The 23787-nt window shown below is 43.1% G+C and overlaps 1 protein-coding gene and 2 pseudogenes across 1 annotated transcript in view; all 3 read right to left on the bottom strand.

The window, feature by feature from the left end:
- The window catches only part of LOC144767141 (protocadherin gamma-A10-like), a 458767-nt gene that overhangs the window by 200605 nt on the left and 234375 nt on the right, over positions 1-23787 (bottom strand). The gene's annotated exons all lie outside the window — the stretch shown is intronic.
- Positions 9817-14906, bottom strand: LOC144767161 (protocadherin gamma-B4 pseudogene; annotated as a pseudogene).
- The window catches only part of LOC144767160 (protocadherin gamma-A11 pseudogene), a 30980-nt pseudogene continuing 30713 nt past the window's right edge, over positions 23521-23787 (bottom strand).

Genomic DNA, 23787 nt, shown 5'->3' with positions numbered 1-23787 from the left:
CACCCAAAACATCTATGTCCTTTCCTACTACAACATCCAACTTATACTCTGCTTCTCGGACAAGACCCCTTAACCTGGAAAAAGTTCACTGCCTGGATGATCAAAGTTGCAGAGTAGATGAAGACCAACTGCCTCAAACTTAAAACCAACAAGACAAAAGTTGTGGGCTATGAGAAGAACACCTCACCATGTGACTCCACCCTGTGGCCAGCTGGACAAAGACCAACACTCATCCCCACCACCCATTCCAAGAACCACTGGATCATCATTGAGAGCAAATTCAACATGACTTACCCACGTCACAAGCAAGCTGGACTACAGGGACACCCTCTGTGTCTGAATCTGCAAACAACCCACCAGACAACTGCAAACCATTCAGAATTCAGCTGACAGAATCAAACTCAGCCTCCTTTGCTGCACACACATCATACTGCGCCTCAAGAAGCACCACTAGCTCCATATAAACAAGTGAGCACAGTTCAAACTCTTTGTTCACATCTTCAAAGCACCAAACAACACTGACCCAGACTACCTCAATAGATGCATTTAATTTCACAAACCATCCAGACACCTCTGCTAGGTAGGAGACATGTTCACTTATAAACAGAATGCATTACTTGATATTCAACATACTTATTTTTTATAAGAAATCAATATTTAAAAAATAAATAAACTTACCTCAGTTGATGACCCGTCCTTTTTGACTGCACTTACAAAATGTTCACTAATCACTGATCCTTGCTTCTGACAATCTTGGTTTCCTGAACGAGTATTGGTGCTGTTTGAAATTGGTACGTTAAAGTGGTGTTTCACTGAATCTGTGGTCACATATAAATCATGAGAATATGTCTGAAGAAAAGCTCTGACTCCATCAATGCCCACTAAAGGAGTGCTAGGAAGGGAATTGAAGTTATCCCTGGAAGATTCCCAGAGCTGAGAGTCCCTCCAACGGTAAAGCCTGATGGCCAAAAGGAGAATGATCAGGAAAAGGAACAAGAAGGAAACAACAGCAACAGCAATCACCAGATACAGGGTGAGGTTTGACTCCATGTCTGCGGGACCTGAAGGGTTACTTATATCATGAAGCATTTCCGGCATACTGTCTGCCAACATAATGGTGACTGTAACTGAAGAAGAGAGAGAAGTCTGCCCGTTGTCCTTCACTAAGACCACCAAGAACTTCTTGGTGGCGTCTTTTTCCATAATGGGACGGGCTGTCCTGATTTCTCCAGTGTGAAGACCTACAATTAACAATCCCTGGTCTGTTGACATCAGTGGATGGTAGGAGAGCCAAGCATTTTGGCCAGAGTCAGCATCGACAGCTACCACCTTAGTGATCAGATAACCTGGTTCAGAGGAGCGAAAAGCCACCTCTACCCCAGAAGAGCCATCTGTGGGAGCTGATGGATATAATATTTCAGGAGTGTTGTCATTTTGATCCTCTATAAAGAATTTCACAGTGACATTACTCTTCAGAGGTGGAGAACCTCCATCCCGAGCTTCCACTTGGATTTGAAACTCTCTTAATATCTCAAAGTCAAAAGACTGAAGAGCATAGATAACACCCGATTCAGAATTAATGGACATGTAAGAAGACAATGGTGTATCTCCAATGTGTCCATCTGTGATGGAATAAGAAATCTTGGCATTCTTGCCACAATCCAAATCGTTTGCTTGCCTTGGGGCATGTTTTCCCTGACGGTGGGTTGTCATTTTCATCAGTAATCTGAAGGTTTATGGTTTCGTTTTTAGACAATGGAGGAATTTCACTATCTGTGGCTGTAATTGTTATGTTGTATTCTGAAACCTGTTCTCGGTCTAAGACACCATCACTTACCAAACTGTAGTAGCTTCCAATTGACTTCTTTAACTGAAATGGAACATATGGAGAGAGGACACAGGTTACATCTCCATGTTCTCCTGCATCACCATCGTATACTTCTACAAGGGCAACTTCTGTACCAGGAGGACTATTTTCCGGTATTTGTTTGATCAGTGATGACATCACAATTTGTGGTGTATTATCATTGACATTTATAACCTCTAAAAGGACTTTGCAGCTTGATGACAGACTCCCGTCACTTCCTCTGACTTCAAATTCATAAGATTCCGATTCTTCAAAATCCAATAGTTCAGTCAATGCTTATTCACCAGTTTTAGAATTCAGTCTAAATTTGCGCAAAGCCATTTCATTTATGTTGTCAAATGAATAGGTTATTTGGGAATTTTGTTCTTCGTCAATATCCGTAGCACTGATAATGCCCACCACAGCACCCTTCGACATACCTTCTATAACCGTGATCTTATAGCCAGTCTGATTAAACATGGGGGCATTATCATTGGCATCAGGAACAGTGACCCGGATCTGCAAAGTGCCTGACCTAACCGGGTCCTCTGTGGCTGTGAGCATCAGTTGATGGACAGTCTGTTCCTCCCGGTCCAGTGATTTTTCTAGGACCAGTTCGGCATATTTTGTACCATCGGTTCTATGTTTTACACCTAGGGTGAAGTGTTTATTTTCACTCAGCTGATAGTCCTTAACCGCTTCCATGCGGCACCAAATCCCCCCTGTGCTGGACATTCCAGAACAGGGTGCGGTCATGACGGAACCGTTCCGTCATCAGCACAGCTCAACCGTGACTGATGACGGAATAGTTCCGTCACAAGCATCGAAGGGGTTAAGAGAGTTGATTCCCACATCTGCATCTTGGGCACCTTGCAGTACAAAGAGTGCTCCCAGTGCAGTGCTTTCGACGCCTTGCAATGAAATCTGATCATCGATGAAATTCGGGGCATTGTCATTTATATCTAGGACTTCTACTTCTACTGCATACACTTTCATCATGTTCTTTGAAATCATTTCTACATTTAATAGACACTGAGCGATGTGCCCACAGATAGTTTCCCTATCAATCCTTTCATTAACATATAAATGGCCCTTGTTTATATTGAGATCAAAATACTGCTTCCTACCTCTGGACACAATCCGGGCTCCGCCTTCTGATAACTCCTTTGTATCCATCCCCAGATCCAGAGCCACATTCCCAACAAAAGCGACTTTCCTCATTTCCTCGGGAATGGAATAACGCAGCTGCCCGGAAGCGGCTCCACAGACTGTCAGCAGAGCAACAAGAACAGCAGAGGAGCCCCGGAGTAAAAGCGCCTCGATGCCTGAGCCCCGGAGGAACAGCGCCTTGACAACTGAGCCCCGGAGTAACAGCGCCTCGATGTCTGAGCCCGGAGGAACATCGCCTCGATGACAGAGCCCCAGAGTAACAGCGCCTCGATGCCTGAGCCCCGGAGTAACAGCGCCTCGATGCCTGAGCCCCGGAGTAACAGCGCCTCGATGCCTGAGCCCCGGAGTAACAGCGCTTCGATGTCTGAGCCCCGGAGTAACAGCGCCTCGATGCCTGAGCCCCGGAGTAACAGCGCATCAGTGTCCGAGTCCCGGAATAACACCTTCTCATTGTCTGAGCCTCGGAGGAGAACCGTCTCTGTGTTTCTGGCACGTGAGGAAGATGCATCTCTCAGGTGAACACCAGGTTGTCTATGTGAAAACTACTAACGTTCTGGCGAATGACCCTGCTGCACACGGAGCTTCCCAGAGAGAGCTCAGCCGAATCCAAGTCTCTGCTGTTTGTGTATCACATGCTCGGGTGAATATATGCTAGCCTCTTCAATCTAGTTGGTGAACAGTGCCGTTCAGTGTCGATAGCAACAACTGCAGGAAGTGAAACGCTGCTGCTGTACAGAACTGCCTGTTGTTGTCTCTTGCTCTTTATGTTGCCACAGTTACAGCACTCAATATAAAGAAAACTAAAGAGCATATCTGTGCACACTCTGCCAAGAGTCTAGGAGGGTTTACTACTGGTTACATGAGACGGTGCACTCTTTTAAAAAGAAAGAGAGGAATGAGGTAAATATTGAAAAACGTGGAACATCTGGAGTGTGTTCAAGAAATGATGTTGCACTTTTATGTGTAATTCTGTCTTAGAAAGAAACACGCTAGATTCAAGTCATTTGGCAATTACCAAACCAAAAACATACAAATGTATCTATTGCTCTTGCATGAAAATTGAGCTATCACTACTTTAAAATAAAAGCCAAAACTTTCTAGCATCTTATTGTTTGTGCTCATTATTAAAATACAGAACACTCGCAAAAATATGAATGAGGGCCCTATCACTTAACGCCAGAATGAAACTTAACTCAGGCAAGGGAGTATTTGAGACTCATGAGGTCCTGTTTGTAAGGAATGGGGTGGGCTATGGTGTCTATCCCTGCCCAAAGACAGGTCTTCTGTCCTGACGCTACCTTTATCACTCCTGCCCATTCCGAGGGAGAAGTTATAATTCCTTTCACCTGTTCGCCCTGAAAGACATGGAACGGACATGAACCAAAATACATCACTTTTACACGATGCCTGGTTCGCAGAACCTTATATTCTAACGAGATATGTCCTCTGACCTTGAGGCAGACATTAAAAGGGTTACATTCTACAACTACATGCGCGGTCACACTCTGCTTGAGCGCATTTCCCAATGTTAACTGGGGCACATTGTCCTTCAATGGAATACCGCACCAACGTCATTAGCCAAGGGGTGGACAACAGCGCTGCTTTCATGAACACTATGATGGGCCAAGGGGGCACTGGGCAGGGAAGAGACGGTTCTGCCAGCACCGGTGAAACTACACAGCTCGGTAACATATCTACTACTAAAGAGAGAGCTACAAAGGCCTGGAGTAACAGCACCCCAGCGCGTGTGCCATGCTAAAAAGGCGCCCTTTGACCTGGCAGCAACTTCTATCTAATGCTGTTAAGAATTCTAAAAAACAAAACAAAACATGCTGGGGACGTTACTGAAGCTAGCGCTGCAATGAAACTGGCATTCCAGGAAAACGCCCACTTATCTCGAGGCTGAGTCCAATGTGTGTTTCTCTTTGCCCGTTATTTTTCTTTTTTCCTAGTACAATATTTGTTGCAGTGATTGGCGGAGAGTAGTTAACCTGGTCCCAAGTAATATATAATTTACCAGTTCGCGTGCAGCTGAGTGGTGGTGCTTAACATGTGACAAATTTTGTAACAACACCCTGTGTACAAAAATAACACCTATGTGATCATTGTATGTGATGCAAGAGCACTTACATGGGATTGTTTTTTAAGTTTTTTCTCATGTGGTTCAGGGTGTTGATTTGAGATCTAGATATTATGTTTTTAAGTTCTCCCCCATTTGTGAAATTGGTTTTTATAAATATATAATAAAAAGTGCTTTTTCTGTTTTACAATAAGATCTCTTCTGAGACAAGTTTTTAACAAAAAACATCTAAGTTTTTAAACATAGTGAATAATAAAGATTCATGATTTTTCTACAGTATCTTCTTGGGCTCTAATTGGTGCTGTTAGACTGAGTTATGATTTCAAGTAGTATGTGTGCATTGTGTGTATAAAAACAGAGCACAAAGGGATCATTGTTTTCAGTGAAAAAGATAGCACGCCATCAGATCTGAGTTTTCTAAATACAAGACTGGAAGTTTAACACTGTTGATGCCCACAAATTTCTACATGAAAAGATGTATCAAAACGGTGTCGCAAAAACCCAAATCCTAATAGACCACTGGAATCGGAAAGTATAAGTTGTTTTAATTAGAGTAACATACGCCATCATGCAAGTTCCACTAGCCTTCTCAGAACCGGGGCACACTGCTGATCAGGGATGGAGTCAAAAAGGATGCCACCAGGCTCTCTGTTCTCCAGATGGGCGTGGCAATGGATGACGCCATTCCGGTTAGAGAATATTTAGAAACTTAAATCAGCTGTGGGTTAAGAAATATAAAAATGGAGCTAATACGGTGCCAGTAAAAAGAAGGATGTGCCCTTTGTGCCAGATCCCTCCTCTGGTAGTCAGAACGGTTAAATACTTCCACCTCAACAAGCAACAGGGCAGAATTATATAACCGTGCCGTGTTATCAAGAAGAAATCAAGTGTACCAGATGCGTAATGAGATGTGTAATGTGTCCAGGCACCAGCTGCACACAGCACCTGCACTACTGCCCACCTGTGTAAATGCAAACTATTCACACCCACTAGCAGGTGCTTTGACCATTCATTGTCCTCGCAGGCTTTGTTCTGACATTATTATTTATGATATATATAGATTAATAAACAAATAATAATGCCAAAGCACCAGACCCACCTGGTCTCTCCATTGTCCTTTGATGCAACCTCAGAGGCTCCTGTAGGCTCCGATACTGCCTCTGATCTTGAATGAAGTCATTATGATAACCTCGAAAGCGCACAAATGCTCACCCCCGTACAAAGGTGCATGGTTAAATCACTGTTAGTAACTTATGGGGACACCAGGCACACTCTTGCACCCACTGCCTGCCTATTAATTCATTTCCCACCCCACAGACCATGATGCATCACTAGCTCTGTCATTCCCCCTAAGTGAGGGCCAGCAAAGCTAGCTTCTGTAAAGTGTGACGCAGGCAAAGGGAGTCATGGGTGAAAGTGAAAGGTTCATACCATGACCTGGAAACAAGGTCAAATACACTATCCTGCATGTTCTAGCTAGGTTTTCTCACCCGCTGCCTAGAGCTCATATTGCGCATTATCATGGAGCTCAATTTCAACAACCAAGCGCTGTGCGTAGGCAAACAGATAGACCCCATAGCAGAATGATATATGATGTGTACCGTGACGCACTGTTTTAATGTTGTAACTTTAAGAACAGGAGTCAATGTGGTTTTTTTTCTTGTCTTGTTAGATAAATGTTATGCGACAAATAGCCCTGTCATATATTCACTAGGCTAGCGAAGCCATTATCACAATGTTGAATAAGATTTTGATGTTCAGTTTAGACAGTGCTTCGCTACAAAACGGCTCAGGGAGAATTATTGAGTCAAGTTGGAAATGTAAAAAAAAACTTTGTAACCTGAGGTGAAATGCAATAATGAAAAAATAATCAATAAACGAATGTAAACAAGAAAAAATCATGGAGTTCAAATTCACAAAATGCCAGGAGTAGTGAAAGGACATCGGTCACCATTTACCCCAGAGTATACCCCTGGGATGACCCTTATCTCACTCACAGCTACTCCTTGGTCTCCTATTCACTCCTAAGGGCCTAGGAGAAGAGAAGGGAGTGACAATTACAAAAAGTAACACAGCTTTCACAACACATTCAGTTTTTGTTTCTGTCATTCCTTCTAACTAATGGTAAAAATGCATGTGCTCTGCCTTTTAATAGTAATATACATGATTGCCACATTTAATTTACATAAAAGTCTCTAGTGTATCATACTACAGATACTCGCAGCCTGTAAATTAAATCTAAAAGTGGCCTGCATTACTCATTGTGCAACACACTAAAGTAACACTGTAAAGCATGTCTCTGGCCTGCCATTGTAGTCTAAGATGGCAGTTTAAGACTGCCATTTCGACCTGTCAAAATAAAATATTTGCCAGGCCTAAACCATCCTTTTTAATACTAATACATCATGCATAAGTTAGGCCTTAAAGGCCCACAGAGCATGGTACATGGCATTTAAAAAGGAGGACATGCACATTTAATATTTTGGCATTGAAAAACCACTAAATTAGTTTTCCACTGTGGCAAGGCTGACCTCCCATGGACTAACTCTTGTTCATCCTATTACAGTTTGGGAGCAGCTAGAGAAATATTTTACAGACTCATTTTAATAGTAATTTAAATCCAACTTAAAGGTAAAATCGAATTTTATATTTCTATTTTGAAAATGACACTTAAAAAAGTTCTAATTTTCCCGCCTTATGGCTTTACTACCAGTGGCCATGGTCACCTGACACTTAATGTCTCCCCTGGGGCGCATCTGTAATGCTCCCAGACAGCCGACAAAGGGTCTTCTGTGTGGGATGGTGGATCCCTTCCTCTGGCAGGATGGCCGGAGGAGTGGGCCTATGCCATGATCAACTTCAAAAGGTAGCCTCTCCTGTCACAGGTAGATAAAGCTAACTTCTAGGCATGTCCCCTCTTTGTACCAGCTAGCCAGCCAGGTTCTGATCACAGTGGTGACAGTTTGACATTACAGTGACAGCTCTGCTGCAGGTTTACATATACCACTTGGGGTACACTTCACAGGCTACCAAGACATTTCTTTTATGTTCACTGTCTGGCTGCTGAAAGGTCAGCTTTTTTTCTGCCAGTCTTCTGTCACTGAGTTTCTTAAGGATACAAGGTCTGCCTCCAACTGGTATTTGTTGGATGTGGAGGACACTACGATCAGCATAGTGCATCTCCCTTCCCATACACACATACAACTCTCAAAGACTAAGTTTAGCGTGGCTGAATATTTCTGTAATATTAAAAATGCCCATAGTGGGTAGGGTTGATACAGGGAACCTTTATTCCATTGGTCAGGGTGTCCCCCAGGGTCAATCATATCCACTAATTTATTCCAGGCGCAAATGGAGCACTACCATGAGCCCATTTCAGAACACTGTCTGGGTCTAAGAACAACAAAATAACTGCCCTGCTGTCTGTGATGAAATAAAATCCCTGAAGACTTCACCTGCTCTCCCTCTTGTACCCTGAAGAAAGAAGTGGACTCCAAGGGTCATGAGGCTGACCTCCTCTTTAATGCACAACATGATGCTTTCATGCAACTGTCCAGCTGATCAGGACTAGACCCTAATGTGGACTCTACATGCAACCCTATGACTCTCTATGGGTCTCCCCTAATGTCCTGGGGTTTAAGAAGTGCACTCCTGTTGTGTCTTGGAACTTAAAGGACTAATGCCAGAACATAAAAACATTAACTAGATCAAACCTGGTTGGGTTAGTGTCAAATTGCTTCAAGGTCCTGTTCTACCCCAACCATTGACCATCATTGTCACTTTTTTCTTTTTGGCACTATTTAAAAGTTTAAAACATCACAACACTGATTCCTATTAATGGATTGTTGTCATTTTACTTAATACATTTTACTTTATTTTTCAAATTAATTAAAAAAAAATTGTTTTGCATCTGGACTTGATTACTGTTTTGATACTGCACAAATACATTACTCATTGCCTCTAAGTTAAGCCTGACTGCTTAGTGCGCAGGCTTATTTAGTGACTTTTGCATTTCACCTTGACAAGAATGTGAATATTATTCGAGGTGGGTTCTCCTAAACTAATATGCCTAGTTTCTTACAGTGACAGAACAATCGAGAGACAATAGCTTTAGATGTTGTATTGAAGGCCAGAAGGTCTCTCATTGGAAGACAGGAGGCAAAGAACCATAACACATGAGGACCAAGTGCAAAATTAAGTCACAAACACAGATATTTGGGTTGACCAGCCAAGCAAGGAATTTGAGATTGAGATATACTTTTTATTTTGGTCATGCTGGCCTACAAACCAATGCTGACAACAAAAGGGACAAGACCAACGAATTATAGGACACATCAACATTTGTGCAGAATATAAAAAGTTAACCATACTTTTAATGAGCAAATATTTTAAAATATTGAAGATTTCTCATTGCAAGAATCAAAATGTTTACTTTTAATTTTCCATTTGCCATGTTCCCAATTTCTTTCACGTTCCCACCCAATTGCTTATCACGGAATGAATGATCCTTTGCCAGCTCATTAACTTGCCCACATTAGCCGTGCAAGGTATTAATTTCGGCAAAGTGTTTTGGTGCCATTATATAGCATTCATTGTTATAGATTAAAATAAAACTTGAAATGATATCTTCTCAAAAAGCAAGGCCAATTGTAGCAGCAAAAACAAATGCAATATCTTTGCATGAGGGGTGATAAAATGAATGATATGTAAGTAAAGGAGCTCACAGCTTATGTGGCACCTAAAAGAAACAGAAACCTTACAGCAAAAGTAAAAATACAAAATCAAATGTACAACAGAAGAGTCTGGAAATAACAACTGACTTACAGCAAGCAAATTGTTGTGGTTCACATTACACATTAACCAGAGAGCCTTATTTCAGAACAGCAATATGTAAAACAAAAAGGCAATTGTTATCACATCTTGCAATGCCCTTGCTGATGGGACATAAGATATAGGGGTGAAAACTGTCATGTGCTTGCAGCGCTCCAAACCCAGTGGAATCCAACCTTCCGACTTTTAATTACGAAAGGTGATGAATGTTAACCCAACTACCCTTTTCTTTTTTCTAGCTTTGGTGATAATGGATTCATATGTTGCCTTCAAGGAAATGTGTTATAACTTACCAAGGGGCATCAGACAAGTTATTTGTTCAGTCCTTTTTGTTCTCTGGTGTTTATCTCTTATCTTTTCTCACAGAGCAGCAACACACTTGAAATGTAAACCTACCTTCTCCCCGGACACACAAGTAGGCTTTGTCTCCAACAGATGGAACCGTTTATGCAGCTTTACAAGGGAATGCATAGTTTATCAATGAACTCAAAAGACAGTCATTTGCCTATTAGAAACTTTGCCTCAAATGGTCAGGAGTACTATTTAGGGGATTGCTTCTAAACATAAACTACAGAATAGGTTTACCAAACTGCCAATCATCCACACTGTGATAGACCTCATGGTACAGGGAAAAAGTCAGTACCTGTTTCCTCATAGGTGGCTGTACTGAACTTCCTCCTTCATCAATGAGACAAGCTAAGCCCTTGTAGGCCCAATACTCTGGGATCATCTTGTAGCAACATGATATATCCAAGAGAAGATTGCACAAAATATCAACTGGAATGCACAATCAAACATTATTGGCACTAAGTCCACTGTGCACACTTGCTTGACCCGGAAAACACAGCAAGCCATCCTCTGTACGGGCATCCACATATTTTCAGTAGACTCAACACAGAATACCCAATTTAAATAAATGGGAGTAAGAGTGCCTTTAAAAGTCCAAAGAAGTTTATAGAAGAACAAGGTGTCATCCAGGAGAGCATCTCTTATTGGTGGTGAGAAAATTAACATGGCTAAAAAATAAATTATCCTACACCCATAGGACAAGGACTAACTAGATACAATTGATTATCTTCCATCTCCACTTCCACTCAAGAGCTCACCCATCCACAGAGAGACCAAGGAAGCAAATGACAGTGTGATGGGAACACTTTTATACTGCAGGGCTTCTAAAGCGAGTCTCTATTGTTTAGCCCATATTCTGAATCTGGTATCTCACTGATATGACAGCCGCTGTTGATAACACAGTTTGTTACCCACTGTTTCTACGTCATAAAGGCTTCCCAAGACAGACTGACAGGACTCTCTGAGAGCCTGTCATTGCAGAACTGGCTGTCTGCTTTTATTGAAAGGAGAAAGCATAGCTGCAGGAGGGGGAGGAGGGAAGGGAAGGTGGTGGGGGTTGGTTAATATGGCATACAAGGCATTTTGTCACACTTGGACAAAGGGGAGCGGCCATATTATGTATCCCTCCCCCATTACCCCATTGCCTCGGCCTAGCCGTTATAAGCAGGGCAGATAATATGGGGGACATACATAACATACAACTATAGATTGGTAACTGTGAGCTACAGGGATGTTTTTCAACTTTGGGTTCTAAATGACACAAAAAGCTAGAGTTTCCTCTTGTTGTCTATGTTTTATCATTTAGAATTCATCAGTGAAAAACGTCCATGAATCTCACGGTTACCCATTTATAATTCTATATGTTAACAGAGTTCAAAACTCCACAGAGAGGCCAAAGAGTGAATACATACAGAACAGACTGTTAACTCACACCCAGGGAGAGCAAACTCAGCTTTCTTTACCAAGCTCTCATCTTCCATCTGATGAGTTACCAGTAACGACTCATTTCTCAAAGAGGATGACTATTTAGATATTGATAATATTGCAATTTCTGAGATGTGTATTACAAGAAAAAGAATGTGAACACTAAACTCAGTAAAAGTATTTAGTGAGCAGCCGCGGCCGGCAGTGGGAGTACCTGCAGGGTGGTCATGTGGGGAAGGGGAGGGGCAGGGTGGGGGGTAGTAATGTATGGATTACGGAGCTTTCCAGGTAAGTAAACATTTAAATAAATAAAACGAATTTCGTTGAGTGCACTGCATCCCCAAATGTGATGCAGTGCGGGCAACGAAATTCGTTTTATTTATTTAAATGTTTACTTACCTGTAAAACTCCATAATCCATACATTACTACCCGCCACCCTGCCCCTCCCCCTCCACACGTCACCGCCCTGCAGGTACTCCCACTGCCGGCTGTGGCTGTTAGTCAGACAATACTATAATTACGAAGTATATAGCACAACATTATTCACAAAATGCACCAATCATATCTCATATACTTTGAGATGTTTGACCCATATGCAGAATAGTAATTCTTTAAAAACAAATAACCTGACTAGGGTATTGTATGTTTAAAGAACATGTAAAGGCACTTCTTTAAGATATTCAAGTGCAGAGGAGGCCAGTATTTGCTATTGTTAGTACTGAACAAAAACAAAGGAAAGTGAGCTGTTGAGAGATGTACTGCACGTCAATAAGCATAGACCACTGTCAATCATTTATAAAAATGAGCAAATAATTTCTATTCATTGAATATTAGCACTAAGAAAGAATTTTAAATGTACCCAAACTCTGGTGAATATGTCTTACCTGGGTCAGACTTTCATTCCCAGTACCTTCTCCAGGAGACTCGTTTCCTTGTCCGAAATCATTTGCAGAAAAGAGGATACCAGTTGGAACCTCTTGACTGGGTTTAAGAAAAGTGAACTTATTTTCCCCCGCATCCAGAGCAACTGCAACCTCATAGGAGTAGGGCAGTGGCAGAGATCCATTTTGGTAATTGGATGAGTAATTCTGATCACTGTGTGAATAAAAGCCAGGTCTCAGGGCATCCAAGCCCATTGGTGTCCTGGTTTGTCTGCATTTAAAGATCACCACTAACATTAAAGTGAAAATGAACAAAAATGAAATCAAGGCTAAAGCTACGGCTAAATAGACCTTTAAATCAGATTCGGTTTCCATGTCAATTGGTTCGCTACTTAGCTCTGGAAGTACCTCCTGCATGTTTTCCGCAAGCACCATGGTTAGAGTAACTGTGGCCGACATACATGGCTGCCCGTTGTCCTTCACAAGAATGACCAATTTCTGCTTGAGAAGATCTTTCTCCATGAGGATTCTTGAAGTTCTGATTTCTCCAGAGTGGAGGCCAATTTTGAAAAATGATGTTTCTGGTACCTGAATCAGATGGTAGGAAAGCCATGCATTGTGTCCAGAATCAGCATCCACAGCCACTACCTTCGTGATCAAATAACCTTGATCAGAGGAAGGAGGGACCATCTCGAATAGCACAAAAGTATCAGGGCCAAGTGCAGGGTAAAGGATCTCAGGAGGGTTGTCATTCTCATCCACAATACATACCCTTACAGTGACATTACTGCTGAGAGGAGGAGAGCCAGAGTCCTGAACCTTGACCTGGAAGTGAAACTCCCTGAGCTGTTCAAAGTCATATGAGCGCTGCGCATAGATCACACCTGTATGGGAGTTGATGGAGATGTGGGATGACAGTGAGACTTCTTCCATCTGATTAATAACTGAATAGGTAAGAAAAGAATTTTGGTCCAGGTCTATATCAGATGCATAAACACGGTAAACAGAAGCACCTGGCGGATTGTTCTCTTTCACATATATCTGGTAGAAAGGTTTGTCAAAAACTGGAGCGTTATCGTTCATGTCAGATATTTGTAACCGGAGAATTCTGCTAGCACTAAGGGGACTCGACCCTTTGTCTGTGGCTATAACAGTGATATTATACTCTGGGACAGTTTCTCTATCTAGGCTAGAAGCTGTGATGAGTTTATAAAACTGCCCAGATGTTGAGATCAACTTAAAAGGCAGACTTCCTTCAATATGACAAGCAACGTCCCCATTATTACCTGAATCTTTGTCATGTACATTTATTAGCGCTACCACCGTGCCAGGAGCTGCGTCCTCAGGAACTGGGCTGGTGATAGAAGTAAAAGTTACCTCTGGGGCGTTATCATTTTCATCCGTAACCTCTATCAGCGCCCTACAATGAGCAACCAGTCCCCCGCCATCTTTTGCTTCCACCGCCATTTTGTAAGCATTTTTCTTCTCAAAATCGAGCAAATTCTTAATTTTTATCTCTCCAGTTTCTGCATCTAGACTGAAGACAGCATTTGCATTAACAGAGATGCTGCTGAATGTGTAGGTGATTTCTGAATTTGAACCTTCATCCTTGTCCGTGGCTTTTACTTGAAGCACCACTGAGTCAGTTGCTGCCCCTTCACTGATGCTGGCTCTGTAGACCTCTTGACTGAACACTGGGAAATTGTCATTGGCATCAAGAACATTAATATTAATATCCACAGTGCTCGATTTGATTGGATCCCCTCCATCAAAAGCAGTGAGGACCAAATGATGTCGACTCTGCGTTTCACGGTCTAGCGCAGTCTGTAGGATTAGCTCTGGATGTCTGAAGCCATCACTGCTTTCTCTCTCTTCCAAGACAAAATGTTGGTTATCGCTCAGTCTATAGCCCTGCAGGGCGTTAATGCCAATATCCGGATCTCGGGCATTGCCAAGTGTAATGCGCGCTCCCGGCACCGTGGTCTCGACGATTTCTAAAGAAACTGAATTCTTTAAAAAACTCGGCGTGTTGTCGTTAATATCCTGGATGAGGATGTTTACGTGAAAAACGTTGAGAGGATTTTCCACAACTGTGTCGAAGCTGATGGAACATATCGGCAATTCCCCGCACATTTCCTCTCTGTCTATCCTGCCGTTTATCTGCATATTGCCCGTTTCAGTATTTAATGCAAAATATTGGTTGCCTGCTTCTGACACAATACGCAAATCTCTGTTAGACAAATCCTTCACATTTAACCCCAAATCTTTGGCAAGGTTTCCAACCACTGAACCCCTTTTCATTTCTTCAGCAATAGAATATTCCATCTGCGCAGACCCCGCCTCACAGAGCCAGAGGAATAGCAAATAAAACAGTACCTGCCCTCTGCCTCGCGGCTTTGCTTCCCCGGGATGCGCTTTCATTGTTGTACCCGCAGGCTGCGAACCTCAGTAGTTGACAAACTATTATAAAGACACACGTTCTCAAACGATCAATGCAAATCCAGGCCACGGTAATCCCAGGAAAGAACCCGCTTTAAAGTATAATGGTCTGTTTATGCTTTCACGCTGCTGAAGAAAATCCCTCCGTGCGGAGTGCCTGCTGCTCTTCTCTGAGACAGGCTCTGCTGCAGGCTTCAAAGGATCTTTGGATTCAACTCCTGCTGAGCATCGGACAATAGCGGCATCTTGTGGCCCAGTCTAAGAATTGCAATCACACTCTATAAAGTTCTATAAAGTAACGCAGACTAATCAGAAAGCCATCTTCGGGATTGCGTGTAGAGGTATCAGGGATACATTTAAACAATGTAAAATTACCCGACAGCTTTCAGGCAGACGTCAAAATCTCTGCATTTTTGGTAAGGTTATTTTATTGATTAGGACAACTACTGTAATGGGCTGCATGCGAGCAACGGGTTAGAGAGCATGCAATAAACAGTAGTGGTTGACATCCTACCTAAGAGTCGCAGAAGAAGGCAGAAAGTGTGCGTATCCTTTCTATCAAGAAATTATAAAAGGTTTACGCTCAGATAGACTTTTACCTTTAATGAATATTGTACAATGCAACCACAATGCAAATAGTGTCTCCGTATGTGAAGTGTTTTAGCCATTTGTAGTAGCGCCTGAGATTCAACTGAAATAACATCTCATTAGTAGTCTATTCTTTATTCCAGTGGTCTACATGGTCCGGTGCTCACCGGTACTGCGTACCAGCACTTCTTAGTGCTCTCCCATTGAGTACCGAGACTTTTTTCCTTGTACCTGTACTCCTTAGTGGCATGCTGGGGTCAGGCTCTGGGGTATGGCTACGTGCAGCGCAGGTGCTACTGAATACAACTCTTTCACACGCCTGTGAGCCGCTCAGACAGTTAATGAGAAGCATTTATAGTGCTGCTCAGTTGCTCCTGCAGCCTTACACTCTAATTGACAGCGCAACAGGAATAAGGAGATGTGGCTTGATGGCTAACGCTCCCGACACCAGAGCGGGCACGCTGTCAGTCACAGTGTAAAGTTGCAGCGCTGGAATACATTTTCCATTGTCTGTCAGAGAGCCTATCACCCTGTCCAAGTTCGGGTGATGTGTGTTGGGCACAATTGGTACTTTTTTTGCCCATTGTCCAACAGTTATATAGTGTGAACTTGGCAGGAGGGAATTAAAATACTTTACACGAGAAGCACAAGTTGTACATGAAAGCATAGTTTTTTTGTTTTTATGGCACAAGGATCATCATCAGCATCAGCTCAACATCCTGTGATTCTGGGCAAATAATCACTTAAATCTCCCCATACCATAAAACCAAAGAAGTATGCTTTCACGTAAAAATTCTGCTTTTCAAGTAAAATGCTTGAATTCCCTCGGGCCAAGTTCAGGCTATACAAAACTACAAAAAATGCCAATTACGCCCTGCATCTATGAGCTGAACTTGGCCAAAGGACAATAGGGCACTTCACATTGAAGAAGAAAGTGCCGATATTGTAAATGCCTGCCTCAAAGCCACGCCCCTTTCAAAGCCGCCCCAATACATTTGGTGAGTACGGCACTTCTCTTTTCCATTTAAAGCACAGGTTGACTGAGGCCAGATACTCTCTACTTTTGTCCAGGATCAGGAAAGCATATAAATCTGGCGCATTGTACCGAATTTTCATATTCAATTAATTACTGGCACGTATTTTACTTTAGCCGTTTCATATGAGTGCGGTGTGGCATCTTCCCTGATCTACTGTGGTCATCTTCTTGTGGGTCAGAATGGACCTGCACAGATAACACCACTACACAGTGTTAACAACAAACACTACGTCCAGGCATAGGACGTCGACAGACAACTCTCTTAAATTAGGACGTCAACAGGCAATTTTTGGTTAGCTTCAAAGCTTGCAAACGAACAGGTGAATGCTGCATGTATTCTGTGAGAGGGCAGCTGCAAGACATGTTGAAGACAGACAGCTGGGATTAGTTAAATAGCCACTGTTTAACTTCAACCATCCCACAAAACGGCAGTATTATGGATTAGAGGGCTTATCTCTTCTTTCAACGAGGCAATCGGCCAAGACTAACGCTCGCTGGGGGTACCGCAAGCCTGGGCCGACATGCACAGACCCACAGACACCTTGCCATCCAGTTTCGCTCTCCCCCGCCGCCGCTCCACACATCGCGGCCGCCGAGAGGGGGGAGCATCTTTGGGACTCCATTTCCCAGCGTCCCCTGCTGACATCCGGGGACGCTGACAGCCGCGCCTGACTCCTGCGCCCGGAGGCGCATAAGAGTGAGCTGCTCCTCCCGCCTCGCCCGGGCAGAGGGCGGGCCGTCCGAGGCCGGTCTAGGCTGGGCTGGGCCACCCCCCTTGTTTCCAAGACATCAAAAAGGTACACTATCTTTGATCCTGAATATTTGTCCATTAACTGTGAGGATAACAACACGACGAGCCCACCACTATTGATCTGACTAACTAAAACGCCTCAAATAACAAAAGACTCTGGACTGGGTGAAGGGCAGGCATTGACTGGCGTAGTACTGGTGTGATACTGATCAGGAGGAAACCAGAAGGGTCATGGTTGAGAGATATTCGAGTGAAATTTAATCATGACCAAACCCCCAAAAACTCGCTCGGCTACGAGCAAAGCTCACTTAGATGGTACTCCAAATCAGGTCATAGAAATAAATGATGCTCCACCCAATAAAACCAAAAAACCTACTGCAATAGACCTAATGCTGAGGAAAGTCTCTGGGGAGATTGAGCGTATGGAAAGGAGTTTGTCCTCTTCACCAATTCCCATACTAGTTACCCCACACAACGCAGGGTTTCAAGTCCATCTGTAAATCCCAACATAGTGACAGAGAGCAATTCAATCGAGGGCATTCCCTGCGCTCAACAGGTATCACAGTCTGGGGCAGACGACTCAAGGGACAGTAATTCTATCACACATAATAGACCCAAACAACGGGGGCGGGGTAAGGGACATCTTAGGAAAAATAAATCAAACATAGGAGCTTGTCAAGCCAAAAATAGACAAGAGGTTATTCCTGAAGAAGTAGCACCATTTCATGTAAGTCCCCCAGGGTGGATAGATGAGGTAATTGGAAACCTAAAAAAACAACTGGAAGTCTTCATCATTGGTCAGATAAAACTGTTAGTAAGTAGAATAGACAAAATAGCCAATGAATTGATTAAACAGAGTAAGGCAAAGGGTCCAATATGTAATAATCCCACCATAGGCTCCAACCAATCCACAAACATGGTCACTGGCCAAATAGCGGTCAACAACAACTGTGTTAGTAACACACATCACACGATCGCTCAGGTACATGATCCACCTAAGGCCCCGGCACATCAAGAGAGGGAAAACCCCCAAAACGAGGGAACTAAACATACAGATAAAGCCCAACAACAAACTGTCACACAAACGGGGCAAGTAGGCCATCACACAGGACAAGGCCCAAAAAGTTTACCTCAAAACGACTATGCTTCTCATGATAGACCAGAAAGTCCACAACCACATATAAATCTACCCCCGGAAGCCTGCCCCTATGTTATTGTATTCGCAGGGGTGCCTGAACTCAGGGCTGCAGAAAAAGAATTACACCTAGAACTTAAATCCAAAATAACAAAATGGTTGAACATCCATAGACCACTGAACACTGGGAAAATTGGGGTGATTTTACATGTAAGACGTGTAAACTGGCTAGGAAGCAGAAAGAAAGATATAATAGGGGACTGCATTGTGGCAAATTTCAGAGACGTTAACCTGGTGGAATACATTCTGGGAAACACAAACAGAAACCACACCAGTACCATTTGCACCCTCCCTTTGGGATATTTTTACCCAAGGAGGCGGAGCACTTATAATTTGACCTATCCAATGTGGAATACAGAAAGGGAACCTTATAGACAAAGGGACAGAATGCTTAACTACCTAGGCCAGTTCATACCACCCCGTGATTAGCCACAGTGGAGAAATAGATTTGCCCCCCTACAGTCGATCGATGAAAACGACTGACTACCCCCTGCAGAGAATGGGCAAGAAAAGACGACTACAGGGGATGGATCTGTATGTACTATGAAGGGGGTGGGGGAAAGCCAGGAAGACCCGAGGATTGAAGACCACCCAATACAGAGGGGTGGGGTTACTAGCGAGCTAAAATCTTACAAGAGTACGGAGTGTAGACCCAATGTCCAGGCCTCAGAGGGAAAGATTCCAAGACAGGGCTAGCTATATTGTCCTGGAATATTGCGGGCCTGGGGGGAAATTTGATAGCAAGGATTGGAGGGAGTACATCACTGGCTTCCATATCATAGCTTTACAGGAGACCTGGGCATGTGATCTCTCTCCCTATCAGTTGGATGGCTATAAATGCTTCTCAGCGCCTGCGCGGGAAGGTAGATCAGGTAGAGCAAAGGGAGGGATAGCCTTATATGTCGATTTAGACCTAAAAGGCACATGGACGCAACCCCCCTGGGTATCAGACACTCTACAAGCAGTAGCATTCCAGGGACAAGGACAGAGGTTCCTAATATTTAACTTCTATAACTCAGGGCCGATTGATGGGAATTATCCAGTGATACAAGAACTAGAGAGCAGATTAAGTGAAGAAATTGACCGAAGGCAGGGGGGCCGGGAACCAATTATTCTGATCATGGGAGATTTTAACTGCCACCTGTGCCAAAAACTTCTACAGGTGAGCCCTGATTGGTCCTCTTGCTCTCTAGAAGCTGGTCCACACTTTGAACATAATAAAGAGGGGACACTGCTTATGATGCTACTTGATAGGTTTGCTCTCACCCACACTATTGACCTGATGGCTCTGAGAGCAGGATACACTCTCACACCAACATTCAAGGGAAGAGGCTGCTCATCTATTATAGACTACATTATAATATCCACATTTGAAAAAGAGCAGGTTAAAGAGGTAAGAACAGATTGGAGCCCCTTCAGCGACCATAATCCCCTAACCCTTGAAATCCCATATTATGCGCTTAAGATGGGCAAAGATCAACGCTCAAGAATTTTATAGCACCTTAATAGAAAGAGGGAAAGCACAAATAGAGGCCTGCCTAGATCTTACAATAGAGGACAGAGATGTGGTCCTGATATTTGAGTCCTTAACTAAGGTGGTTGATGGTCTACTAAAAACCAAACGCCCTGTAAAGGAATCACTAACACCACGATGGTTCGACTCTAATTGTTCGCGGGCTTTGAGGGAGCTTAAATTGTGCCTTAAGACTCGCCCAAGAGATAAGAATAAAGTTGCTCTATGTAGGCGCAATTACAGAATGAAGGTCAAACAGAGAAAGATCACGCTTCAAAAGGAAGTCTGGGCAGACCTGAGGTAAGCAGGGGAAAACAGGGACTATACCCAATTTTGGAGAATCATCAATAGCCCCTGTTTTCAAAACTCTAGTTCCCCTGTTATTAGCACTAACATACTCCCAGAACAATGGGTTACCCACCCTGAGAGTCTATATAACCATCAGGGCAAGACAGCTAGGGCTGAATCCTGGGAGGGGGCGAGACCCACGGAATTAGAATTCTCTCTACAGGAAATTACGAAGGCAATTCAAGGTCTGACCCAAAATAAGGCACCAGGCCCGGACGGGACCCCCCCGGATCTTTATCTAAGTAATATTGAATTATGGGTGCCAATCATGACCAGAGTATTAAATGCAGCGATAAAATTTGGACTCCTGCGATCTTGGTCTACGGCATTAATTGTCCCTATCTATAAGAAAGGTAGTAGAGACAACCCGCAATGCTATAGACCAATTTCGCTGATAGATGTGTCTGCCAAACTATTAGGAAGAGCAGTCCTAAATCGCCTTACAGAATGGACAGAAGAGCACCACACCCTAGCAGACACCCAATACGGATTCAGAACGGGCAAATCAACTGGTGACCAATGTCTCAATCTTTACCTACTAGTTGCCAAATATACAAAAGCCAGTAATGGAACAGTGTATATGGGGTTTATGGACCTGGCGGCGGCCTTTGATAACATCAATAGAAATAAACTTTGGGCCCTGATGTTTAACTTGGGAATTGATCCAGAACTCATAAACATCCTAAAAGAACTACACTGGAACACCACTGCCAAAGTTCGCTATAGCGCGGGGGGGGGGGGGAGTACCGATCCCTTCCCGTGCACAGGCGGAGTGAGGCAGGGGTGTATCCTGGCCCCTTTTCTTTTCTCTCTTTACATAAACGACCTAGAAAGCACATTGTTGGCTCTGGAGAATGACTGTCCCAAAGTAGGATCGCGTCATATACCAGTACTGTTGTACCGGATGACGCGGTCCTGCTTGCACGAACAGCACTGAGCCTGAAACACTTGGTCAATGGATTTGTAAAGTTCATGGAGAATCTTGATCTCTCCGTGAACTTGACCAAATCCTTTGTAATGGTGGCAGGGAAAAAACCCACTAAGAAATATGCATTCAAAATAGGAACTCATGTGCTAGAAACTGTTAATACATTTTCATATCTGGGTATTTTGTTCGATGGAGAGATCAGGTTTGCCTCCTTGCTGGAGGAAAGGTGTAGGAAACTGGTCTCAGCAAACGGTGCCATTTTAAATTTTGCACTTAGGCTGGGTCGCTGGTCACCAGAGCAAATAATGACGCTGTACAGAGCGGTTAGCACCGCCAAAGCCACATAGGGGGCAGAGGTCTGGGGCTTTAGGGATGTACACCAGTTACAAGTAGAGGAAGATAAGTTCCTACGTAAGATTCTGAAGACCCCACAGAGCATCCCAGCAGCAATAGCACACGCAGAGCTTGGTATTCCACATATTACTGATCAGATAAAAGTGAGACCCATCCTGACCTGGTTGCAAATCTGGGTAAACCCAGAAGCAGAGCTTAGTAGGCAAATAGTTAAAGACTGCCTACAGAAAGACAAGTGCCTACAAATCCCCTGGCTAAAATATGTTAAAGACTCACTAGGGAGCATAGATCATCAAATATTGTTCACTGATCCGTCTTTGATTGATACCTCATGCAAACAATGGACCCAAAAACTGCTACTAGGAAAATATGATTCGGGAAGGAAACAGCTTGACTCTACAAAAACATCTGTAGCTGCACACTCTTTAGTAAGCAACGGAGAGGGTATGGAATCATACTTATTTTTAATGTATAATCAACAAGATAGATTTTTAATGTGCCATTTTAGGCTCAATCTGTTACCCAATATTTTAGCTTACCCGTCTGGTTTTACTTTAACAATTGAGCAGAAGGGTGCCTGCGGCTGCGACAATAGGTCTCCGCAGGACACCCTTCATGTTGTATTGTTATGTCCATTTTATCGAATCCCTCGCCGTAGTTTCCTTGTAGATATTTTAAAAGAGTCAAAACTTCGTCAAGCTAAAACTGCTTTATTATTTCTGCAAAGAGCCACTGATATGCACACCTTATGTTCTATTACGAGTTTTTTAAAAATTGCTGTCAAATTAAGAAACACCACAGACTGATCTTGGATGTATATAACTTTATTTTTTAAAGTTTTTATAACTATATCAATTGTGTTTTTAAAAGTCTACGGTTCAGAAATGCAATGTAACTGTTGATTTGTATTATGTATTTTTATGATGGTTTTTATCATCGAAATAAAAATTTACTGAACTGAACTGAGTTAAATAGCCACTGTTTAACTTCAACCATCCCACAAAACTGCAGTATTATGGATTAGAGGGCTTATCTCTTCTTTCAACGAGGCAATCGGCCAAGATGACATTCAATGTGCCACAAGACCCTCACGTTCCTAGTACCTTATACCATTGTTTGGTCTCAGCAGTGGGTATGGATGCCCTCCAGTAGGCGAATAACCCATCGGCAGACATGGTGCAGTGCACAAACACCCAGGAGAGAGAAGCCCTCTGATTGGAATGGAGGTGTACTGCCCATCCTGAGCAGGAAGTTATAATTCCTTTACCCTGAGAGAAATGGAATGACCATGGGCTAAAATGCACAACTTTTGCATAAGTCCTATTTCGCAGAATCATATATTCTTACGAGATACGTCCTTTGACCTTGAGGCAGACATTACAATGTACAACTACCTGCACGGCTTCTCGCTGCTTGTGTGCATTTACCAATTTAAACTAGGAAACATTGTGACTCAACGAAAATACATAGAAATAAAGCACCTGCATCATCATTCAAGGGGTCGGAGAAATAAGCTGATTTGGTAACAATATGATGGGCCGAGGGGAGTTTGGGGGGGGGGAAGATACGATTCCAGCACAAGTGGAGTAAAAACAGACTCTGTAACATATCTACAACTAAACAGAGAGATGCAAAGGGCTGAATTAGCTACCTAACATCAAGGGGTTCAGGCTCTTATCAGTAAGGCTGAGCCCAATATTCAAAGAACAAAGGGCTGAATTAACTGCACATCAGAGTGTGATCCAGTGCTCGGAAGAGGAGTCCTTTGATCTGACAGTCACTTCAATCTAAGACTGTTTAGACTTCTGGAAAAAAACAACAAGAAGTCAAACATGAACAGATGCATAATAAGCTTTGTAATATGTCCATTCACCCAGCTCCTCACAGCACCTGCACCACAGCCCACCCATGTGAATGTAAACTATTCACACCCACCAGCATCTGCTTTGACCATTCATCTTCCTCCCTGTCATTATTTTGACGTTATACTTTTATAATACATGGACACATCTCTCCATTTCTGTTGATGTAATCTCATAGGTTCCTGTAGCCCC

This window comes from Lissotriton helveticus, chromosome 7 (genome assembly GCF_964261635.1).
Source record: "Lissotriton helveticus chromosome 7, aLisHel1.1, whole genome shotgun sequence".
Lineage (NCBI taxonomy): Eukaryota > Metazoa > Chordata > Amphibia > Caudata > Salamandridae > Lissotriton > Lissotriton helveticus.
The sequence above is the reverse complement of the archived record's forward strand: the minus strand, read 5'-3'. Positions and strand labels throughout refer to the sequence as shown.